Below are 10,365 nucleotides of genomic sequence, written 5' to 3' on the forward strand. Positions count from 1 at the left end.
CAATCTATACTAGCTTACAATCCAATCTAATAGGGGCATCTGTCACTGACATGTCTTTGGTACTTTATATATATATATATATATATATATATATATATATATATATATATATATATATATATATATATATATATATATACATTTTTATATATTATGGACAAATGAATGAATTGATAGAACTAAATGCGTGTGAAGATACATGAATATATGCATTTAGCATTTATGGTTGTATTTAGTACTGTTTGCCAGTTCCGGAATGTTATTCACCGACAGTTGCAACTTTTATGTTACATTATGTTCCTACAAAGGTAACAACAGCGACTGTGAAACCAAAAAGTGGAGGGACGATCTACGATGTGGTCCAGACTTTCCTCTCCCCGACGGGAGTCCTGCAGAGTGTGACCCAAATGGTACCTATCCCTGTTGTTCACCGGCTGGATGGTGTGGCGTAACAGCAGCTCACTGCACATGCTGTTCTTGCACTGACTATAGAAGTGAGTGTGCATCGTTATCCGCTATTCATATCCGCTTTTCTCCTAAAATTTAGACATTTTTGAAATTGTGTCTGTGTTCCTTTTTTGTCTGTGAAGACTTGATCAGTAAAAGACAGAACACTAAAGTAAATTCAATTTACCATATATGTTCAGTAACATAAAAAAGCGATGAAATATTTAATATACTTGATCATCAAAACAATATCACTCGATTTCAGAAACGTTTCTGCGTGCGTTACAGTGAAAGCCACCTGAGAACGATCAATGAAATTGATTGAAACCACCCATACATGCAAACATATCACATCCTACAGGCTGTCTGGTTTTATTGCCATATCTAAACAATAGCAGTGGATACCTACTGTGAAACAACACTATCACCTCTCTGATGTTTACCGCAACTTTACCGTAAGTACTGATCCTGTGGTAAAATTTTGAACAACTTTTGAAACCAAATACACAATTAGATAAATTTCATCGTTCATGCTCAGCTGACTTTCACAATAATCCATACCAACCGTGTACTTGAAATAGAGTCATATTCATTGGTGTTACGTTTCGCTTATGTGAATTGGTTGCTGCAGACCCGCACTTTTCAATCCGTTATCTCAATTGCTTTATTTTGAAGACAGTTTAATTTTTGCATTTTCGGATTCATTACAACTCTCTTTGACTTTTGCCTTTTCCAGGTTTGCTTTGCCTGTAATTGTCTATTGTGTGCTTTACTAGTTATTGTATACAGCCGTTGTACGACTGTTTAGTTTATTTACGCTGTGAATGATAACCGCGACTTAAGATTCCTTATCTACGATAACAGTTTCATGTATTTTCTGTCGTCTCAAGAGTTTCAGCTCTTGTGGTCACAAACTCTGCTAATTATATAGGGTTGTTTGTCTCTCTCCACATATAAGCATGTGTGATCGTCGTTTGTATGTATAATAATCGCACTCATAATCCGAAAATACTAGGTCAAATTCGCAATACAATAGTTATAAACATAGACACAAAACAGCACAGAACAGACAGTAACGCACGGCACACAAAGCAAGGCCAAAATCATGAAAGAAAGATATATGACCTCTGGCCAAAAGACCAAGAAGTGATGCCGGTGTTTCGAAAATAGTAAGCGCATCCTGCCCCACATGTGGCACCCGCCTATATCAAACTGTGAGTCAAATAGGTAGTGGTCACTAACTAAGGCCAAATGTCACTGATGCCATCGGCGATCATTTGTCGAAGAGAGATAGCGTATTGATTTACCAGCTTGTGATACCTGCCGTTGAATGTAGAGACAAGTCTTTCTCTGGTGTGACCTTGATTTAACAGTTTGTAAGAGAGATAGCTATGTCTCACTCATTCTCATGTAACACTGATATAATTTTGTGGCTTGCATGATATGATGGTCATAAAGTCATTGAAGGTGCTACTTTCTTTTAGCCTATGGGAGCGCAACTGCAAGCCATTTCCATGCACATGACAGGAACCATATGTACGCGACCGGTCATCTGTAAAGAATCTAGTTCTGCATTTGGTTTAATGGTATAATTCAATATAACCACTAGGTGGCCATTACGTTAGAATTTGTTCACATACGCAATTACTCAGATATTCGTGTACAAATTTCATTCCCTCTTGGCACCAGAAAAACGATGTGGTCCAAACTTTTCGCTGGTCGACGGAGATCTTGCCGAATGTGACCCGGATGATATCTACCCATGCTGCTCCCCAGCTGGATGGTATTGGAATACTTCATCTCGCTGCACATGCGACTCTTGCCTTGATTACAGAAGTGAGTAAATTCATATTTTCTTTTATGGACAGTGCCGTCTTCATATTCGCTCTTTAGCGTTGACATGGCGTGTGTATGATTACAAACTCGACTAACACATATCGACATGGAAGACAATTAGATGTTGTAAATGGATTACTAGTAACTGCATGGTTAAGCTGAGTTCACAACTAACGGGGGGAGGGGCTGGAGGAATTGCGATTGAAATGTTTTTTCAGACCCCCTCAATACCCTCAAAGATTTCAAGTCCCCCCGTTTATATGATCAGCATTTTTCAAGTCCCCCCCCCAATTATCATAAAGCCATATATTTATTAGGGATGCATTCAAAGAAAAAATAAACATGTTTTGGGCAGTTTTGCTCACAGGTGTTATTAGCAACTTAAGTTTGTAGAGTCATATTCCTAAAGCAAGTTCTTAACTTGATTCATTTTTAAACACATCAGCGGACTGTTTTAGTTATCAGTCAAACCGACTGGATTTAATCCAACTCCGGCCAGGTCAATTGCACCTGTTGAAGAGTACACAAAATGAGGATCATGAGAGAGAAGGCAAATTGTGAATTCCTGCCTACATTAGATGCTACTTATAAGTTTTACAAAATTGAAAATACTGCAAGGCTAAAGTATTCCATCAAATAAACGTTTCAATATCTGAAATATTTGTGAAATATTTGGTGTAATAATGACAAATTTCGCAAAAGCAAATATAATCCCATTTATTCACATATTTTTTTGATTTAAATTAGATTCTTTGTACAAAGTTTTACGTTTGTGTTATTTTACAATGAGAATGTGAACATTTCGAAAATCAAGCAAGATGACCCCATTTTTTTCTTTAATGTATGATTATTCTCATACGCCAGAATTCAAAAATCCCTGATAACTTACAAGTCTCCTGGTCAAGACCCTGGCCTGATCTGGTGTACTTGTATGTTTCACTGTCACGAGCGTCACTTGATCCAAACTCTTCTTCAGCTACTTCATAGTCAGAGCTCTGTCACCGCCGGTATGCAGTGACAGTGACACTGTCCGTCGGCAGTAGCAGGGCAGTAGCTGATAATTTTGACAATAATTGTGTTCAATTCATACAGCTGCTAATGGTTGTACTCTCTACAGCAAGTTGAACTGTCAGCGCAATTTTATCATTGACAAATGACTTTTGGTCTGGACTCTAATTCGATTATCACCCAATATTTGTATATGCAGGCTTTTGTCAACAAACTTAAAAATTGTGTGTTTTAGCATGCTGTAGGGAGAAGCAAGCAACTGTATTTGATAGATTGCATAGAAATATTGAAAAAAAATATCAACAGTTGCAGCTTCTGCCCCGATACCAGACCTCCTTTTAAAAAAAAGTATACATTTTAGATATTTTCGACACAAAAGTAATGAAATGCGACAAAATAGTTCTAGATTTTGTTCAATTATTACTAACATTAGAACAATTGGATGACATTAAAATGTTTTTTTCATTAAATTTACCCATCAAACCTTGGAATCGTAAAGAGTAAAAGGGAACAAAAATTTTTCAGGTGCCCTATAGACAGATCAAAACTTTCAAGTTCTAAGCTTACCACCCATAAATTTTCAAATCCCCCTGAATACCTCCAGCCCCCCTCGATTTTTTTTGTGAACGCAGCCTTACTGTGTATATATAAGGGATGGTATAATCTCGTAAATTTAAACCAAGATAGATTAAGCTGAATCGAACAGAGGTGGACCATTTGATTTCTCAAAAAAAGTCGTTGCTGGCCATTTATAGGAAAAAATCATCGTGTACCCAGCCGACATCGCTTCAAAATTGCTTCAAGGTTGGACAAAAATGTTGTGTCCATTCACCATGAAGATAGTAGACTGTGTCTTCAATAGTCTCTGGAGCTCCCGCCTACGGCAGTTAATTATGGCGAACTTTCATAAATTGGTTGACAATTAAGCTGTAATTAATCTGCTGCATAGGATATATGGCACGAATGAGCAGAAACCTCAGTATGCATGGATACGCACGAATATTCGGTTTACTTCCAAATTGTTTACGAATGCATTACTGCTAACTTTCTTAAACAAACAAACAAACAAACAAACAAACAAACAAACAAACAAACAAAAAACTAAGTGTACTTCCGGAAAAGGTAAAAAGGGGGACTTTAAAAGAATGCCTCCTGAAAAGGGCAGTCTTATATCCCTGGTTCTCGCATTAGTGATTGTTAACATTGACTGTTTATGTGATCTTAGTCCTTTGTTTTCCGTTGAAATTTCTGCAGAGTTAGTCAATTTGCTCAAAGGTAAAGTTGATAGAAAACCCGGTACCTTTAACAATTTTCTACAAACGTTTCATAAAACAGCAAATTTCTTGGAATGCTTGGTATTTGAAAACCAAAGTCCATACATCAAGCAATCAGAAAAGAATTTTCTGTAGATTTATTTGATATTCTGAAAAGTTAAGCTATCCTAAAATCGACAAATATAATTTTGTTACAACGTACGAAATGAAGTATGTGAATGTGAACATCTGTAGGAGCCACCAAAGTAAATTTCAAAAGATGTACATATATATTTTAGGAGGATTTTATGACTACAAATTAAAAATAAATACAATACGTTATAGTCAATTACAGATAAGTAAAGGTAATATTTTTCATGATTTTATTTTTTTATTTTTATTTTATTTTATTTGCTCATCAATAGCGCCATTAGGCCGTCAAATACAGACGAGAAAATAAAGAAAAGGATAAAATACACAAAATTTAAACAAAAAAGTACCCTAAACATCAAACAATGACAAAAACAAATTAACGTGTCTTTTAAAAGTTGAATTAGATTCTTCAAAAACATTGACATCGCAAACCTTATCAATCAAATCCAGGGTTTGCTCTGGCTACTCAAGCTGATTAGCCTTTTTGGCTAATACAGTGTGAACACAAGTAGCCAGATTTTTCTTTTGAGAGGTGAGGTCAAGGGTCACACACATTCATCTCGAAGGGTCAAAGGTGATATCATTAAATACTCAAGAGTAATGATAACCAAATATTTCAGGTCTGCCACTTTCTCATCATCATATGTATCCTCAGTGCTGCTTTAATAGTTCAATAAAAAGAATGCTTCGTATCAAAACTCATGCATGACTATTGAACACCAGTTGAACTTTCAAACGTCATCCAAAGAAATTGTGAAGTACAAAAAAATACAGAAAAGAGTAACATCCTCAAGATCTTCATGAACGTGGCATGGCATGCCATGATCACACCGATATTGATACACGTCCGTGCATGGCCAAAAGACAGCAAAACTCGGTAACAATTTCCAAGCTAAGTAAACAGTGTTTTACGAAGCTGTTTTAAATAAACTGGTTTGCACAATCCCTCGATATAGAAGTGACATTTTGGTGACATTTCAGCTTGAATCATACCTTGAGATAAACATAAACGTGAAACAAAGACATCATGTGTGCTGCCATTCACGTTCAAGAGCATGGTGTGAACCCGTGAACTGGCATGTGCATTATGGCTGCACGTAAAAGCAACTCTACTTTCCAAGATCAAACGGTCCGTGTCTTGTTAAAACAGCAGCATAGCAGTGAAAATTGTAATGGTCACCGGTAAAACCGCTCTTCACAGATGAAAGGATGATCGCTGAAAACAACTGAAATTGCATGTTTAGACTTGGACTATGTCAACCTCCCGGGAAAACAGGACAGCGTGTACGTGAACAATGGCGGACGTAACTAGAGTGGGACTATTCTATTTAGGTAACGGGGGACATTTCGGAGGGGCACAAGTACATGTATTGGGTATACGTGCCATTTTGCTCACGATACTATCACGGGAACTTCGATGTCCCATTAGCTTCTTTTATCTGAAAAGTAATTTTACCAACTTGTACGACCCATTATACTCTGAAAACAGTGGCAGGGCTTATACTTAGATGAGTACGATAGTACTATGGCGGAAGACTTCCAAAGAAGTAAAACAAAACACCGCAATGCAACAGAACATCGTAGAACAAAGTGACCGAACGTACAAATTTTGAGTCGCCAGTCTGGCGATTGTTCTGACCGTCTGAGTCGCCAATGAGTGAATCAATTCGCCATTTTGCCGTCTGGCGAGCGGTAGCGCGAACACTCAAATCATTAAAAAGTTGTGACGTACGTCCAATCAGACCATTTTGTAACATCAACTCTACAGTAAGGGATGTGTAATAGAGGTCTAAGTCTAGCAGAGTATCTAGGCACGCATAGGCCATAAAAACCTGTACAATCTGTAGAGTCATAAGAAGATAAAAGGCATTTACGCAAAAACATACAATCAAATAGTTTCCTACGTAAGAACAAAGGTTGAATTTTAAATAAATTACAGAGTAAATTATAGTCACAATTACACCAAGATGATATGTATATATTTAATGACCTTGCAGTGTCAGGATCTGTTTTTGTAAGTATCGCATGACACACCCTCGTAAACACCAGTCCTTGACATTTCCAAATTTAGACCCGCTATACCACAGTATCTGCCATGATAGATTGATGGAAAATATTAGAGAAAGCAGTGGCTAGCTTGCAGCAATGCGAAGACCAGTGAATCCCCTCATACATTTTAAAGCCATGTGCTGTACATCAGACAGGGAGATTGGCTTAACTAGATGTATCTCTGAATTTACCTCTGAAGGTTGAGTAACTTTGAAAATCAGTTGATGATATGCATGTGCAATGATATACATATTTTAACATAGGTAATTAACTGTTGAAGGCAAGTAACTGTAACGTTTGCTGATTTTTTCATGTATTTTTGTCAGTGTCATTAAAGTTTGTTACTTTTCTCGTCATCTTGATATGCCTTGAATTACAGTCCTTACATGTATCCACTGCATTGTTATTGTGCACGATTAAATTTTATTTCCGACAGAATTCCATTTGTACTCAACATTTATGCAGTTCACATGTATACTTGTTGTGTTCACAAATTCATACTCGACATTTCTATATATTCTAAATAGTAGAGCAAGAAATAGTAGTTGATACACTGAACATTTTAATTCTGAACACATCAACAATAGTTACAGCTACTGTCACTTTGAGAACATTGTATTTCACAAAGACTGTGTTTTAATGTTTTTGTTTTCGGTGAAAAATGGCTTTGAATCTAGCTACTGGAAAAAATGCTTACAGGTAACCTTTGAAAAAATTGCTCCAAGGATGTGTGAAAAAAAGTGTTGCCATACCCAATTCGTCAAGCCCCCCCCCCCTGAAATCAAATGGTTCACCCCTTAAGATTTTCTACGCCTACATTCAGATTGTTAGGCTTGCATACTTCATGCGCTGTGTTAATCCATTATGTATTCTGGTGACATTCCATATGGATGTGGACTCTTGCCCATCGAAACATTCGAACTACACCAACCATCAAAGGCAAAAATGGCACTAGTGGCTGTCGACTGTCTTATGATATTAATGTTTTCTTCATTCAGGACCGTGATCAAATGAGAAGAGTAACCAGATGTGAAATGAAATGTGCTCACGTGGTTTACAACATGTTCATTACTATACATAATAGTACGCTTCACAGAAGAATTAGATATCTGTCAGATAACTATATGTGGCAGGGTTCATCGATTTTCGCACAGTACTCTCGGAGTTAAATCACTAATTACAAAACTACATTTAATATGCACATGAGCTGTTTATTAACTAGACACTGCTCAATTCTTAATGGGACAATTAGACGTCTTTGAGATCAACATCTGTGGCACGTTTCATCAAATTTAACACTGTAATTTCACAGTAATATCACTAATTACAAATTGACACTACTCAGTATTTCAGTCAACAATTAGATATCAGATCAATATCTGTAGAAGGTTTCACCAAATTTGGTGCAATAATTTCAGATTCATATCACTAATTACAAAGTTCATTTTATATACAAATGAACCGTTAATTAACTTGACACTACAAAATGCTTCACAGCACAGTCAGAGATCTGTCGGATCAGTATCTGCAGCAGATTTCATCAAATTGGTGCAGTTATTTCATAGTTTATAAATGTTTAATTACACAATTTTATTAAATATGCAAATTAGCTATTTATTAACTTTACACTGCCCAATGCTTCTCAGTACAATTTGATATCCATCATCTCAATATCTGCATCAGGTATCATCAAATTTGGTGTAGGAATTTCGGAGTTATATCACTAATTACAGAAGCCCGTTAAATATGCAAATGAGCAGATAATTGACATGACACTCACAGTATCATCAAAATGTTCTGAGATTGTCATCTGTGAAAAGTTTCATGAAAATTTGTTCAGTATTTCTTTATATATGCAGACACTGTCGTTACTGTCTCCATAGGAAACCATTATATAAAAAATGATATTACATAACTTCATTAATATGCAAGCCTTACTAATCACAATCTAATCAGTTCTTGCTGGTAGCATATAGTATCCGTCTACCAAATCTGACTTGAATCCGTTCAGGTGTTTGGAGTTATCATGTAGACAGACAGACAGACAGACAGACAGACAGACAGACACAGACACAGGCACACACTCACACGCACACACAGACAGACAGACAGACATCGCTACGACATTAGCTCACGTGTGTGAACACGTGAGCTAAAAACGAATATGAAGATTTCTTCTCTTCCTGTGTTCACTTTTATTTGATATTACTCTTTGTTTAATGGCATGCTTTTAAGACAATCTGAGATTAACAATTACTATTGTTGTTGGCTCCCTGTAATTCAAATAATTTAAGAAATTAAAATTACAAGTTATAAAGCAATAACACAATTCTCCGATCAATTTTATTGACACGTTTGATGTGATCACTAAGACAACAAGCTTAGGTAAACAATAAACAGGCTTTGGAAGGAAATGATCAGACTTAAAATCTGTCAAGGGACAAAATATAAAATCTCGACACTTGACATAGGACATAAGTTACATCAGCTTTAGTTGCCATTATGAATTGGATATAATTATACCGAGAACTTGTGTTGATACACGTAGAAACTTTGATACAGAATGTGAAATAACTGTATCTTCACACGCACTGTGGTGAACTATATCCTGTCGGAACTACTTTCTTATTTGCAATGAAAGAAATTGTATCATAAGTTAGCCAGATTAGCACGTTGTTGAATTTGGACGCTTGCATAACTTTGCTTATACGTTTGGTTTGCAGTTTTAAGGCAAAACCAGTTGGTGGACATACTTTCGAACTCACTACAAGTTTCAAAACTGTCATAATGCAGAAGATCCGTTGCTCGATTTTGAATCTTGCAGACAAAATTGAATTTTGATCATCTGTTTTTCGTGTTAATTAAATCTTTACTTTTCCCATAGATAAAGTCAACATAAAGAAAGGCAATCATATCAAAAATCAGTAATCCATGAGGATTCATCTTACTTATGCCTAGTGCCCTTCCTAGACACTATTAGTCAAGACTCGTTCGGGAAGAAGTTAAATAGTGTGAAATCTAAATGATAGCAATAGAAGGTGTGTAGAAAACTCTACACTGATGACTGTTCTGTGTCCAACCACATGTAAGGAAACAAATGAATGTTTATTAATATTTGTACGTTAAGTGCTGAAGATGAAATATCACACAAGTGACACACTCCTCTTGGAAAAATGTTTAGCAGCAGTATAATACGCCAAACAGTAGAGGGGTACTTTTGATGTTATAATTACACATTGCATGTTTGATCTAAAATATGTACCATTATGACTTTTTTATTGATGTAAGGCTATCTTCAAATATGTGGAGATCTCTCTTATTGATTATTCTCAGATGAGTCCATCTTATATGGGAATGTCAGATGACAGAAATTTGTTGGGGCAAATTTTCAGTCTAGTCGCTTTTCGAATAAGTAATGTCGCTTTTCACAAGCCTGACTAACATGCACATTATCGTTGTTTTAAGATGGACAACTGACTCGAATTGAACTGCATATGTCCAAAATCAAACACAAATAACCATTCCAATGCGATATAAGGCGTCCTTACAGTGGAGAAAAATAATCAACCAACTATAGATATATTTTCAAATGACATGAAGTTGTATATCGTAGACGCCT

The 10,365-nt window shown here is 36.2% G+C and overlaps 1 protein-coding gene across 1 annotated transcript in view; it reads left to right on the forward strand.

Moving 5' to 3' along the window:
* The window catches only part of LOC139148728 (uncharacterized), a 32,752-nt gene extending 23,687 nt beyond the window's left edge, over positions 1–9,065 (forward strand). The window contains exons 11-13 of the mRNA XM_070720200.1: positions 309–494; positions 2,137–2,283; positions 7,745–9,065. The gene's annotated coding sequence lies outside the window, so the exon portion shown is untranslated. The remainder of the gene's footprint in view (positions 1–308; positions 495–2,136; positions 2,284–7,744) is intronic.
* Positions 9,066–10,365: the final 1,300 nt, after the last annotated feature.

Source organism: Ptychodera flava, chromosome 13, assembly GCF_041260155.1.
Source record: "Ptychodera flava strain L36383 chromosome 13, AS_Pfla_20210202, whole genome shotgun sequence".
Lineage (NCBI taxonomy): Eukaryota > Metazoa > Hemichordata > Enteropneusta > Ptychoderidae > Ptychodera > Ptychodera flava.